Genomic DNA, 15,401 nt, shown 5'->3' with positions numbered 1-15,401 from the left:
TGTTAGCATTCTGTCTAAGCTCTGCCCCATGGTTACCTGGTAACATGGTTACCAGGTAGGCCCTACTCACTGTAATCAGGGCTGCTTACCCCCTCCTCGTTCTCTTGTTCTCTTGCTATCTTGCTCCTCCCTAGCTTTTTCCCTGCTTCCCTTCCTCCTCCTTCCCCCATTCCCTTCTCCCATCTCTTTCCGTGTGTTCATGGCCGGCCTCTACTCCACTCTTTTACTCCTCTTCTCTCTTCTCTTCTCTTCTCTTCTCCTCCTCTTTTTCTTCTCTCCTCTCCTCTCCTGACTTCTTCTTCTCCTTCTCCTCCTCCTCCCCCTCCTCTTCTCTCTCTCTCTCTCTCTCTCTCTCTCTCTCTCTCTCTCTCTCTCTCTCTCTCTGCTTCTGTTACACTCTTAACTCCCCTCCCCATGCCCAGAATAAACTCTATTCTATATGTACCATCGTGTGTCTGGTTCCTCAGGGGAAGGGATGCCTTGGCATGGGCCTGCTGAGGCACCCCCTTCACCCACACCCCACCATACCTCCATAGAATATATCTCCCTTCTCATTATCTTTTTATAAATACAACAATCGGGATCAGAAGAGGTCATGGGATTCTCTGGAACTGGAGTTACAGATGATTTCAATGACCATGTTGGTGCTGGTAACTGAACCTATGTCTTGTACAAGAAAAATAGTGCTCTTAACCATTGAACCATTTCTCCAATCCTTTTATTAAAAATATGTTTGTTTTACCTATGTTTGTTTGTTTAGTGTGTGCATGTCTGTGTGTACATGCTCTCAAGCACTTGTGTACATTGAGGTCAAAGGAGAGCACTGTGCATCTGATTCTTTCCTACCATGTGTTCTTTCTCACTGGGACCTCTGCCTGCATTTGACCTGTTAGCCACAGGGCTCTGTAAAGCACGGTTGAGTCTATAAAAGATCTGAAAGGTTAGTTTGATTACTATGGATGCACATTGACTTGTTCTGTATCTAACTTAGCCATCTCCCAACATTCCCCTGCACACTCTCTATCCTTTAGGATATTCTCCACTGGGCTGGCATTACAATCAGACTGGTTCCCAGGAGCTCGCTTTACGTTTGTAAGACTGTCATAGTAAATACAAATTATGGGAGGAAATGGTTTTAAACTTGGCTTCTACACAAGGCCCCATTGAACAAGACTCTAAAAAAAAGATCTCTCCTCTAAAGAGATCATAAGACAGATACAAATTTCCCAAAGCATAGAATAATGATGTCCTTCTATTTGTCCTGGCTTTGTATTTTGGCTCTGTGAGTAGCCAATTAACTTCTTGTTCTGAGCTTCTGCCTTTGCTCATCTTATTTATTTATTTATTTATTTATTGCACTGTTTTCAGACACACTAGAAGAGGGCATTGGATTCCATTACAGATGGTTGTGAGCCACCATGTCGTTGCTGGGAATTGAACTCAGGACCTCTAGAAGAGCAGTCAGTGCTTCTAACTACTGAGCCATCTCTCCAGCTCACCTTTGTTCATCTTAAACAGAGTGTTGCTTAATTCTAGATTCACGGATCAAAGCAATCTCAACTTAGTGAGATCCAATCTCAAAAGGATCCCAACAAAATCCCTAGATCTTCCCAGGTTGAGGTTTCTGCCTATATGGTTGGGGTGTTTCCTTTTTTTTCTTTCTTTTTTTGTTTTTGTTTTTTGTTTTGTTTTTGTTTGCTTGTTTGTTTGTTTTTCGAGGCAGGGTTTCTCTTTGTAGCCCTGGCTGTCCTGGAACTCATTCTGTAGACCAGGCTGGCCTGGAACTCAGAAATCCGCCTGCCTCTGCCTCCCAAGTGCTGGGATTAAAGGCGTGTGCCACCACTGCCTGGCAGTGGGAGTGTTTCCTGCTTCACACCTCATTTCCAAATGCTGCTGCAGAGGCCACAGAGACCCTCCTGGGCTCCCTTCCTAGCTCTCTGCCATCTATAGACAATGGTACCTGTTTAGCTGCCAACTTCAAGCCCTCTGCCACCTCCAACGCTAGGACTATAGAGGCTGATCATGGTGCGCCCTCTTCCTTCACTAAACCCCCTTGTCAGGGCTCGCACAGGACCTTGTCTCTTCCGGAGCCCAGCAGTGTCATGTTGTCCTCACTAAGTGACTCAGGTGTGACGGGAATATCCTTAGCCTTGGGGAATTTTTACCTTATTTATTTATTTATTTGGATTTTGGAAGACAGGGTTTCTCTGTGTAGCCCTGACTGTCCTGGAGCTTACTCTGTTGACCAGGCTGGCCTTAATTTCAGCTCTGTCTCTCAAGCCTGGGATTAAAATCATGTGTGCACTACCATGCCCTTCCACACCCAGTGGGGAGCTGTGCTTTTAACCTTTGCATCTTCCTGCACTCTTCATTCTGTAGCCAGCATTTCCCAAAGCCAACACCCAGAGTGGCGGGACTGGCAAAGATGTGGAGAGAGGTCTCTACAGCGTCCCGCAGTCTGCCTCCCCAGGTTCAGTGAGACAGCTATGGCTTTCCTGCCTCTTGCTGGGTCTGCTCGTGGACCTCAGGCTAGGCTACGTGGATTTTCTTTTCCCCCCTTTCTTCCATGTCCCTCAGCCACATTCTCTAGGGCTGTCTCTATGAACTAATGGTTCTTTCTGCCTTTCTGGACACTGCAATACAAGATCTTCTAGGAGCCCAGAAGCCCTCAACTCAGACCCCTGTCTTTGTGTAGCCTCGAGCGGAATGATGGCTCCCTTTCAATAGCCTTAGAGGGCAGTAAGGCATTTCCTGGGGTCCCTCCTGCACATCCCAAACTAGACACTGCTCTAGGCGACAGCCTTGGGCTGGGGAAATAACGTGGAAAGGCCCTGCCGTGCTTGCCCAGCAGTCTGCCCGAGGCACTCTCCCTGGACGGCTCACTCCTGATGTCCAGGACAGCAGTGTGGAATGGATTTTGACCAAGACTGAGATCAAGCGGGACCCTCCATCAGCTCCCGCTTTTAAAATCACACGTGAGCCGGGCGGTGGTGTCGCACGCCTGTAATCCCAGCACTCTGGGAGGCAGAGGCAGGCGGATTTCTGAGTTCAAGGCCAGCCTGGTCTACAGAGTGAGTTCCAGGACAGCCAGGGCTACACAGAGAAACCCTGTCTCGGAAAAAAAAAACAAAAAACCAAAAAAACAGAGAGAGAGAGAGAGAGAGAGAGAGAGAGAAGGTCTTTGTAGCCCTGACTGTCATGGAACTTACTATGTGACCCGACTGGCCAGAAATGTACAGAAATCTGTCTGCCTATGCCTCTCAGATGCTAGGATTAAAGGCACATGATGCTATGACTAGCTTAAATAGTTCCTCTTAGGTCTCTGCATAGCCTAAGAGCTTCCTTTTAGAAGAAAGCCTGCTTTCCCAGAGGCAGAACAGGCTTCTTCCTGCTGACATGTCCTACTTCCTGCTCTCGGCCTCAGGACTCAGGGCCACAGAATGAGGGGTCTTGAAGAGTTGTCCCAGCAGCAGCTGTGGAAGCCTCCAAGGTAGCAATTACTCCTGCACGGCCACCAACTCTATCTCCACTGTTCTGATAGCAAGAGAACAGTGAGGTTTTGTGTTGCAATTTCTAAAAATAAAACTTCCTAATTTTGAGATACATTGAGATTTCCTTTGGTTTTACAAAACTGCTCACATGTCCTCCTCTTCATGCCTGCTTTCAACGGTCACACTGCCACCCTTCTCGTGGTAGGCTAGCGCAAGGATGTTCTGTTAACCCTTCTGCCACCTGCCTCTGACGATGGGAGGCCACTTGCCTTGTCTCAGTTGGCTGGGCCTGTCACAAATACCACAGGTTGAGTGGTTTCACCACAGGTGTTTGTTTCTCACTGTTGATGCTGGATACAAGACAGTACAGTTGGCCTTGTTGTTGGAGTTCCTTCACTCAGGGGACAAGGCCAGCATGAGGACACCACTGTCACAAGCACAGCCATCCAGAGTCATCTCCCAAAAGCCTTGGTGTCAAATCCAAGGTGTCAGAGTTTCAGCCTGAACTTTCAGGGTGCACCGCAGTGTGGGCTCCCTTCCCAGCCTCTGGGCAGTCCCTTTGGTTCCTGCTTGCCGGGTCCCATGATTGCCAGGAGTAACTGAATACTGCCAGATTTCCTCTCATCTTCCAAGACTAGCCGCAAGAAAATGCCTCCCAAAATTATTACCCTGGATGCTATTGGTTTGCTTTTTGAAGAAACCCAAGAATAGTAGAGTGTCGTGTTCCTTCGTCTTCAAGGAAGCTCCTGCAGAAAAGCCCTCCTGGAGGAGAAAGTTCTAAGGCGGGGACATCAAATTGCCCTCTGTACCGTTCTGGAGATATCCCACACTGCTGCGGGTCAAAATGCATCAAAGCGCACAGGGCGGTCTGTTCTTTGTTCCTCTGCTTCTGAACCGGTATGCCTAAGCATGCTTTTTCACTGGAGAAGCACTAACTCAAACTTTGCCATGACGTGTTTGATTCCAACCAGGACACAAGGTGGTGAGGTGCCGCAGATGAGCTTTAGCTCTGGTATTTTGAACTCTTGTCTCTGTTGCTATGATGTTGGTGGTTTCATTGTATGTAGGAATATTAAATAATTACAGCCAACATTTATTGCATTCTTTACATGTTCTTAAACAGTGAATCTTTACCGAAGTTTCATGAGATAGATAGTTTTATCCATGAAACCACGAGGTGTCAACTAATCTAATTTCCTTCCTGCTCTTCAGATTCTGAGACTATCCCAGCAAAGAACAAATCTTTAGTGTTGTTTGGTTGGTTTTTAAACTTATTTTATGTATATGGGTGTTTTGCTTGCATGTAAGTCTGTTTAGCTTGTGTATGCCTGGTCCTTTAAAGGTCAGGAGAAGGCTTTGAACTTCCTGGGACTAAGTTAGAGATGGTTGTGAACCACCATGTAGGGGCTGGGAACGGAACTCCGATCCTCTGCAAGAGTAGCATCTGCTCTTAATTGCTGAGCCATCTCTCCAGCCCCTTGGTTTGTTGTTTATTATTTTTATTTGTTTTTAGTCCAGGCTGTCCAGGAGCCTGGGAATCTACCTGCCCCTGCCTCCTGAAGTCATAGGAATGTGTCACCATGTCCAACTAAAAGAAATCCTTATTGCTCTCCAAAACTGAGATCAAGAAAGAGAGCATGTCATAGAAACAGAGAAAGAGAAAGAACAAAATCAACATAAAGATGTGGAGAAGGGCTGGAGAGGAGGGAGAAAGAGGGGAGTAAGGAAAGCAAGGGAGGAGATGGAGAAAGGGTGTGGGTTGGCAAGCCCTGGTGAGAGGAGAGGAAACTGTTTTTCGGTTCTTCTGTGAACCTTACTCTTTCTTCCCCATCCAGGAAACACTTGGCACACAATCTGTCACAATTCACCTTGGGTAAGATGCAACCAGGTGCAAGGTATGGTCGGTGGCAGGGTATCATTTCATGTCTCAGTAAGGAAGATTCAGGATGGGGAGGGGTGGGGAAGAAAACCAGTGACTGGTGCCTCTGTTGAAGATGTCCGGGTTTCAAACAAATAGAGCACATCTAGCTTTTCACAATCGGATTTTTCATCTTTTTGGTTCGGGTTTTATTTGGTTTGTGATCTGAAACTCTCAGTCTTTTTGAATGTTGGGTAAACAGATCTGTTCCCCAAGACTGGTTTTGTTTTGTGTGCATCAGTATCCCACAGAACTGAGCTGCTGGGGATGTAGCTCAGTGGTTTAGCATTCGCTTAGTGAGTTGAGGCTCTCAGTTCAACCTGCAGCACTGCAGAGACAATTGTTTTATAAAAGAGAGAACTGTCTGGGCCTGGTGGCAGATGACTCTTAAGCTAGCACTTGGAGTCTGGAGGCAGGAGGATCTCTGTGATTTTGAGCCCAGCCTGGTCTGCATTGCAAGTCCCAGGCCAGCCAGGGCCACATAGTGAGACCCTGGTGGGGTGGGAGAGGACAAGTTTGAAAGAACTGGGCCCTTGAGAGGTGACACAGCGGCTAAGAGCCCTGGCTGCTCTTGCAGACGACCCAGATTTGCCTCTCTGGGTTACGGCAGTTCACAACTCTAGATCCTCGGGTATCGTAACCCTCTTCTGGCATCTTCAGGTACTGCATGAAGCATGTGGTGCATATATAAGCACAGATAGAATGCTCATACATATAAGATAAAAACAAATTTAAAGTTAGAGGAAGATGCTGGGTATGGTAGCACCACCTCCCTTGAATCCCAGCACTTGGGAGGCTGAGGCAGGAGGATCTCTGTGAGTTCTACAAAGCAGGTCTAGGACAGCCAAAAGTGAAAGGGGAAGAAGAGACTGGGAAACTGGCATCTTGGAGAAGTTATAGGAGCTCTGGCAGTCACACATACTAAACAGAGTACAGAGATTCCCGACCAGTGCGCTTTACAGATGCTAACATTTCTATCTGACCGGAAATCATTGGTCAGACAGGATTTTATCACATTGTGGTTAGTAGTAAAGTTACTTTTCTGTTTGTTTGAGTCAGAGGTTCTGCTGCCCAGACATTGGCCCCCTCACTCTGCAGTTCATGGTCACCTTGACTGGGTCACCTGACTCTGCCTCCTGAGGGGCAGGATTATAAGTGTGGACCATGGCACCTGACTCCAAAGATGATTTTTTAGTTTAAAAATACAGCTTTGAATACATTGTTTTCTAGAAGCTGCTGTTCAATCTGGAGAAAACAGAAAATGATGGCCTGGGCCCCGTGGTTCAGAAGTCCTTTCTCCTCTTTCAAATTATCATGAATCAAATAAGGATAGGAAGGTCAAATACAGTGTTAAGGCCTCAAAAAAGAAAACTCAGATTTGTCCCCACCATGAAACAAGAGTTCTTCCATATTCACAGAAAGGAAGCTGTTCTGTGACTCACAGAAGGAGAGCGCCAGCCATGTTCTAAGAACAAGATTAAACATGTAAAATGTCAATAGATCAGCAGTCTGTATCCAGGGCAACATTATCTAACGTCCTTAATACTTCCAACCCCTGACTCTCCAGGTGTAGAACGGACACCCTTGCTTTTTTTCCATTTTCTTTCTTTCTTTCTTTCTTTCTTTCTTTCTTTCTTTCTTTCTTTCTTTCTTTCTTTCTTTCTTTCTTTCTTTCTTTCTTTCTTTCTTTCTTTCTTCTTCTTCTTCTTCTTCTTCTTCTTCTTCTCTCTCTCTCTCTCTCTTTCTTTCTCTCTTTCTTTCTTTCTTTCTTTCTTTCTTTCTTTCTTTCTTTCTTTCTTTCTTTCTTTCTTTCTTTCTTTCTTTCTTTCTTTCTTTCTTTCTTAGATAGGGTCTTTCTATGTACTCCTAACTGTCCTGGAACTTGCTATGTAGACCGGGCTGGCCTTGAACTCACATAGATCCTTTTGCCAATGTCTCCTGAGTACTGGGATTAAAATCATGCACCGTCAAACTGGCTTATACTGGCTTTTAAAGCTGCCTCATCCTTTCAAAGACCTCTCTCCCAGAATGCACTCACACCCTGAAATCAAAACTCTGCAAGATGGCATCCAAACAGGTCTGTCTTGCTGTGAATCGATCCCTATTCTCCCGACAGACTTATTGGTTATTTTCTTCTAGGCCCTCATGATAATTCTAATTTTCTTTCCTCTTATCTTGCAAGGAAGAATACATCTTTTAAGGAGATGTTTGGCCCTCTGAGGGTAGCTATAATGTACATTACAGTAGCAAATCGTCATATGGTAATTGAGCTCACAACATGCTGCCTCTGCCACGAGAGTTTCTTCTCTCCCACTTTACTCTTGAGCATGTTTGTCTCAAAGCGCCCAGAAAGGCCCTTTGTTTGGATTGGGTGGCATGCAGAGAAGAAATTACCAAAACAGCCCATCTGAAAACACTGTATTCCGGAGAAGAGCCTTAAAGGAAGCCATGTTTATCAGAGGCTGCCATTTTGTATCCATTGGTATAAATATGCCTGCAGTGGAACAAGACATCAGCAGCCCACTCTCAGGATGCTTGTCCACAGAGAGAGCTGAATCGGTAGCTGCAGTTCACAGCCCAGGCTGTTTCCACTTGTTTCTGCTGGATGTTTGTACTTTCTGATTTGATGTCAGTGTTGATACTGTGTTTTCTGCTGGATGTTTGTTAAGTTTCTGATTTGATATTAGTGTTGATACTGTGTTTTCTGCTGGATGTTTGTAAAGTTTCTGATTTGATGTTAGTGTTGATACTGTGTTTTCTGCTGGATGTTTGTAAGTTTCTGATTTGATGTTAGTGTTGTTCCCGTGTTTGCACTCTCATCTGCCTGTTCTGGTCATCTCTGCTGGATGTCGCAAGTGTCGCAAGTGCCTGCTTCCATGTTTTGTTGCTGTCTGTTGCTTCTATTGATCTGCTACTTACCAGTTGTTTTTACTTTCTTTTGTTGTATCCATAATAAACTCACTCATTCAAAGCCCCAGAATTATATTATCGATCATTCTCTGGTCTAGACAGAAGAGCAGACCTGTTTGCTTATTGGCTTTTTAATGAGATAATAGTTTAAGAACTTGACCCAGAGCCAGCCCACTGCGCCACCCCAGCTAATGGCGGTACTGGATGAGTGAGAACTGTGACCCTAGTCCTCAGTGTGGCCCTACCGACTTGACCCAGCATTAATCTTTGTTCCTTTTCTGTGACAGGCTCTCAGGTTGGCCAGGCTGGCATCGAATTGGATAACAGCCAAGACTGGTCATGGACTCCTGATCGTTCTTCCTCTCCTACCCATCTCTAGCCGATGCTTTTGATAAGTTACAGCAACAACAAACAATTTTCAAAAAGTACGGATGCTACTCAGTTTATAGTAGTGTTATGCCCAAAGGAACCCCTTGTAAATAGAAATATTTGTGAGTTAAAAATGCATTTATTGTATTTGGTCCACAACTCACTGTAGCTCACAGGCCACATATACCTATGATAGCTATGAATGAGGCCTAACACAAAATTCTAAACTTATTAAAAACATTATAATGTGGGCTATTTATTTACTTTTGATAACTCAGTTGTGGAATTCTCAAGCGTGAACTTCATGGATGACCATGCCGAGTCTCAGGATATGAAAAATAGCCACACATGTGCTCTATTTGTTTGGTGTTTGATGTGTTACAGTATCTTCCAGGCACACCAGCTAAATTTAAATGAAACGGAGTGATTGTCAATCCAATAACTCTTTAACTTATTTACCTTAAAATAATAGGCCTCTGATGTCATCCAGAAGGCAAGTGTGCACTTGATTGTTGAGCGAATTCCACTATTCCGCTTCGCCCACCACAGTGTAGCCCACGGGGCTCTCTGTTTCCTCCTGTCTCACCCACTTTTGGGGCCCAAGCCTGCTTTTTATCTTCTTGACAATTAATTGCTTTTCATGATAAAGTAACAGCATTGTACTGGCTAGTTTCGCGTGTCAACTTGACACAGGCTGGAGTTATCAGAGAAAGGAGTTTCAGTTGGGGAAGTGCCTCCATGAGATCCAGCTGTGGGGCATTTTCTCAATTAGTGATCAAGTGGTGAGGGCACCTTGTGGGTGGTTCCACCTTTGGGCTGGTGCTCTTGGGTTCTATAAGAGAGCAGGCTGAGCAAGCCAGGGGAAGCAAGTCAGTAAGAAACATCCCTCCATGGCTTCTGCATCAGCTCCTGCTTCCTGACCTGCTTGAGTTCCAGTCCTGACTTCCTTTAGTGATGAACTGCAACATGGAAGTGTAAGTTCAATAAACCCTTTCCTCCCCAACTTGCTTCTTGGTCATGATGTTTGTGCAGGAATAGAAACCCTGACTAAGATAAATTGGTACCAGCATAGTGGGATATTCCTGTGACAACCTGACCATGTTTTGGGGAGGATTGTGGAAGGACTTTGGAACTTTGAGCTAGAAAAGCTGTGGAAATTTCTGTAGGAGCTTGGAAGACAATGTTACGAAGAGTGCAGAAGATGGAGGCCTGGCTTGTGAAATTTCAGAGGGAAGATTAAAGACTCTTACAGTGGCCATGTTTTGATTGTGAAGATTCTGTGGTTTTGGTTAGCTGGGGCTGAAGAATCAGCTGTGAGTAACAAGATACCAGAACCACTAAAGCAAACCTTTGTGTTACTGGGACTATTGATGCTGGTTAGCTGGAGCTAAGAAATTAGAGGTGATTAAGAAGAGGCCAGCATCACTGAGATGAAATCTTCTTGGAAGTGTTTTCTGAAAGCACAGAGAGTGTGTTCCAGAGATAGCCACAGTTGTATTTTGTGCTGTGGCTGGACTTGGTACTGTGTAAGAGTTACCCAGATGGTACTGGTTTTGAAGGCATGAAGGGGTCATGAAGAGCAGTTGAGGCTCTTGGCATAGTGAGAGGCCACGGAAGGCCATTGGTGAAGGTGCAGCCTCAGTTGCAATTGATGGCCCAGGACTTGAAGGGGTCATGCATAGGAGCAGAGGCTTTTCACCATGAAGAGAGCCTATGAGAGGCTATTGGTGAAGCCTACTTACAGTGGAAAATAGCAGTGATTTGGAGATGCCAGTACCATGCCATGACCACCAAGAACAGCAGCAGCAGTGGAGTACAGGCAGCTGGAGCCTAGAAGACAAGCTGTGTGCTACAAAGGGCAGAGCTGAAGAAGTGACCCAAGCCCTTGGAGGAGCCCAGAAGATCGTGATTTGGATCCCAGACATTGAATTATTGGAGTTTGAGTTTTGCTTTTGGTTGTGACTGTGCCCTGATATGTTTCCCTCTTGAAGGAAGATAGTATTTTAGTGGAGCCCATAGTTGAGAGACTTTGAATTTTTAGAAGACTTTGAATTTTAAAGATATTGGATATTTTAAGGTGATTGAACTTTTAATATGTAAAGGCTGTGGGACTTTAAAAGTAATTTAGATCTTGGGGATGGATAAGAAAGTAAGGGTTGAGGCTTAATAATGATGTGTTTGTGTGTCAAGTTGACAAGGGGTCAATTGTACTGGCTAGTTTCATATGTCAACTTGACACAGGCTGGAGTTATCAGAGAAAGGAGTTTCAGTTGGGGAAGTGCCTCCATGAGATCCAGCTGTGAGGCATTTTCTCAATTAGTGATCAAGTGGTGAGGGCACCTTGTGGGTGGTTCCACCTTTGGGCTGGTGCTCTTGGGTTCTATAAGAGAGCAGGCTAAGCAAGCCAGGGGAAGCAAGCCAGTAAGAAACATCCCTCCATGGCTTCTGCATCAGCTCCTGCTTCCTGACCTGCTTGAGTTCCAGTCCTGACTTCCTTTTGTGATGAACTGCAACGTGGAAGTGTAAGCTCAATAAACCCTTTCCTCCCCAATTTGCTTCTTGGTCATGATGTTTGTGCAGGAATAGAAACCCTGACTAAGATAAGCATAAAATCCAAAAACCATAACTGGATCAAAACAAAACTCTTGTATCCTCTGAAAGGAAAACTACCATGAAGGAAGGATGTATAATGAAAACTACTCTTTTTTTTTGTTATTTGTAGGGAATTTGTGCAAGTTCTCAAGACTATAGTTGAGAATGCATTGTATGCAAGAACACACGGACAGAAACGCAGTTACCCTCCCGACCTCCGATCACATCGCTCACTTCGCTGCCAGTGGCGAGGAACATTCAGGCTGTGGCCTGCAGCCTGCGCAGCCTGGCCTTCTGCCCGCCAGGGCCCTGGGTGCTGAGCGCCACCGCAGAGGGCTCACTGCACATGCACGGGATCTGCTTTGCTGTCAGGCGTAAATTCACAGAGAAACTTGAATGGATAACAACAGAAGAAGGTATTGGAACGGTGTGAATCAACAATTTTGCACGGGAAGCTTTGGGAGATGTTACTGTGGTCTGCCTGAAGTTGGGACAAAATTGTAAAAACAGGAGGAGTTTGGCGCTTTGGAGAGCGTGAAGGCTGCCAGTGAACTCTCCTCTCCTCTGTCAGGAGAAGTAACTGAAGTCAATGAAGCACTTGCCGAAAACCCAGGGCTCGTCAACAAATCCTGTTATGCAGATGGTTGGCTGATCAAGATGACACCAGGCGACCCTTCTGAGCTGAATTAATGAGCGAAGAAGCACATGAGAAATATGTGAAGTCCATTGAAGAATGACACGGCACCCCTCTACTTCCAGATAAAACTGGGGTGCCACCTCCTCCAGCATGCTTGTCTTAAACTAGTGGAGAATAGAGGACGTGAAATAACTTCTAGCAGTACTGATGGAAAGAACCCGTTCTTGACAGTGCTACTTAAGACCCACGCCTAACTTCCTAATGGATGCGGATAAACACAGTGTGCAGACTTTTTGATAATCACCATTCTAAGTATTTAGACTAGGGGTTAAGCTCTGGTGTTTAGAATTCTTAAGATCATCTGCAGTGACAAGTGGGTATGAGGCTGGGTTTGGTGACGGACCACCATTTAATCTCAGCAACTCAACAGGCAGACGTTAGTTCGAGGTCCGTCTACATAACAAGTTTCAGACCAGCCACAGCTACATGGTGAGACCCTACCTATTGGTTATAAGAATTTCACAATTCAAGATAACAGTAGTGTATCTTACATAATGTTGTAACTTGCCCATATCCACCACTGGATTTTGGCCAGAGACTTAGTGTCTTCTCATTGGAAATGCCTGGGAATGCAGGGAAGTGTGCAGTGTCAGTGGCAGAAGACCGCTGTCTTTGTTTGGCCATGTACATGTATTGGTTGTTGTTTCCCTGCCATGAAGCACTGGCTTTGCAACACTCTTAAAAACAAACAAAACCTTCATCCTCTTAAAAAAAAAAAAAAAAAAAAAAGAACACCGAGCCAAATTTAGCGTGCACCACGCATGCCTTTGCACCACGCATGCCTTTGCTGTCAAGTCAAAACCGCAAGACTGAAAAAACATTTCCTTTTTAAAAGTTACAGCCCAGACTTCTATTGATATTTGGTAACAACTTTAATACAAAAAAAAATCAGAACCATTTCTTTTTACAATTTTTATTTATTTTATGTGTGTTGGTGTTCTGCCTGTGTGTGCATGCGCGTGTGTGCACATGCCTGTGTGAACATCGCACATGTTACAGATGATTGTGAGCTGTCAGCTGGGTGCTGAGAATTGAACCTGGGTCCTCTGGAAGAGCAGTCAGTAAGAGTTAGAGCTAAGGTTCCAGCAGGAGCAGTTGTCCAACTTTCCTCCCCCTCCTCTCCTTCCTCCCCCCTCCTTCCACACCTCCCTTCCCCCTCCCTTTCCCTTCCCCCTCTGTCTGTCTGTCTGTCTGTCTGTCTCTGCTGCAGTTCACCCTTATTCTCAATCACTCTAGTCAACCAGCGCTAGTGACTCAGGCTAAACATCCACAAGTAACGCTTCACAGGGCGGGCATCCTGCAGGGACACACAAGGCAGGTGTGTGCTGGTGATTAGTTTGGATTTTATGGATTTTAAAGTTCTGATCATCAGGTGCCTTCCCTCGCTATTGATAAATAACCTGCTGAAAGGCACCATGGTCTTCCAGGTTTTTGTTTGTAACTCTCAGGCTCTGGTCTGGCACAGGCCATTCCCAGTGTGTGGGTGAGTGCCGCCTTCCCCTCAGGATGATGGAGCACCAGCACCCTCCTCTCACACAGCGCTAATGGCTCATTCTGATGAATATGTCTGTAAGCCAGACACAAGGGAGCCTGGAGCAGGTGCTGAGGGCTACAACCTTCCTTTGCCAAAGTTGCCAAGTATAAAGAAGAACTGACTCCTCTTAGAGACTAGACATGTGAGATGCCGTAGGGGGATTTTTTCTCTTTTCTTTTCTTTTCTTTTCTTTTCTTTTCTTTTCTTTTCTTTTCTTCTTTCTTTCTTTCTTTCTTTCTTTCTTTCTTTCTTTTTTTTTTTTAGGAGAGATGGGAACACTGAAACACATGTCTTACTCCTCTTAATTCCAAACTAGCCTTGAGACAGCAATCCTCCTGTCTCAGCCTCCTGAATAGTGGAATTTCAGGCATGCACCATACCAGATTGAAGGGGGAAAACATTTGACAGAGTCTCACTATGTAGCTCTGGCCTATAAGTGGCTGTGTAGATCAGGCTGGCTTTGAACTCATAGAGATATGCTTGTCTCTGCCTCCTTAATATTGGAATTAAAGGTTTATACCACCATGTCCTGCAAAATTTTTTTTGTTTTTTATTTATTTTTTTAATATTTTTTATTTTCTATATTCTTTGTTTACATTCCAAATGATTTCCCCTTTCCCAGATGCCCCCTCCCTATATGTCCCATAAACCTTCTTCTCTCCACCCATTCTCTAATCACCTCCCTCCTTGAAAAAAGATTTTAAAGCTGTCATTTCTGTTTTGCAATAATTCAAGGCTGGGAATCATCTGTGTTTTGGAAAGCCGCCTTCTGAGTGCAGCAATACCACAATCTTTAGCAGAAAATGTCCGGGCTTGATTGTGTCACATAATGATTTACATGATTATCTAGGCTTTTCCAGAGCCACATTTCTTCAAGGTTTGTCCCCTTAGGAGAAATGTATTTGTGTGTGTGTCCATGCATACATGTGTGGGTGTGTGGTTCAAAGATTCTGTGCTTGAGAACAGTCGGTAGCCCTGGTGGAGGTGGAGAAGGTCCCAGCGACAAGCTCTGTCTTCCTCCTGTTATCTCCAGGGCTTGGGCCGAAGAAAACCTTTGGTTGGGTGGATGAATCCAAGCAGAAGGAGCACTGTTCTCAGGGACTAAACCTTGTGCATCAGAACCCCCTGCCCAGTGACTTAATGTCATCTTATCTGGAAATAAGTCAAGACTCATTCTGACACAGCATGTAAGATACTGTCACACTATGCACAGCTAAACTCCTGCCCTGAGAGACCACAGTGGTCTTGCTTGCCACAGTGATTATAGAGGTAAAGGACATGGAAAGAAAGGGTGTCCCCTTCACCGGCAGCTTCCTGAGGGAATAAGAGAGCACTTGTACACACACACACACACAGACACACACAGGCACACACACACACAGAGACACACATAGACGCACAAACACAGACATACACAGACACACAAACACAGACATACACAGACAGGCACACAAGGTAAATATTAATAATATCAGAATAACAGAGCCTGTTCTCACTTGGGCCAGGGCTGTCAAGGAAAGTGGAAACAGCTGGGCAGCTGTTGCCTCTGAAACCCCCATACTTTGTGAACTGAGAATGATCCAGGAAATCGTGATGTTGTAGAGAGACACACACATATCTGCTTATGTTCCTGCCAGCATGCTCACAGCTGAGGTAATGTGAGGAGGTGTTTGGGTTGGCGTATGGGTCCTGGCAACCTCAACAAACCAGGACCCCATCCTCAATAAGCCATTTAAAGAGACAGTGATAGTGAAGAAACAGAGAAAAGAGATTTATTCAGTGCAGCTGCCTCGGGAAGAGGATAGACTGAAGACACTTGGCAGCACCCCTCACCCAGTCTTTTGGGCCCCTGATATGAGGTTTAGATTTAAACAGTACTGGCAGTACTGG

The 15,401-nt window shown here is 45.2% G+C and overlaps 1 pseudogene; it reads left to right on the top strand.

The window, feature by feature from the left end:
- Positions 1–638: 638 nt before the first annotated feature.
- On the top strand, positions 639–12,713 carry LOC127696805 (glycine cleavage system H protein, mitochondrial-like; annotated as a pseudogene).
- The last annotated feature ends 2,688 nt before the right edge of the window (positions 12,714–15,401 follow it).

Source organism: Apodemus sylvaticus, chromosome 11, assembly GCF_947179515.1.
Source record: "Apodemus sylvaticus chromosome 11, mApoSyl1.1, whole genome shotgun sequence".
Lineage (NCBI taxonomy): Eukaryota > Metazoa > Chordata > Mammalia > Rodentia > Muridae > Apodemus > Apodemus sylvaticus.
This window is presented reverse-complemented; position numbering and strand designations above follow the sequence as displayed.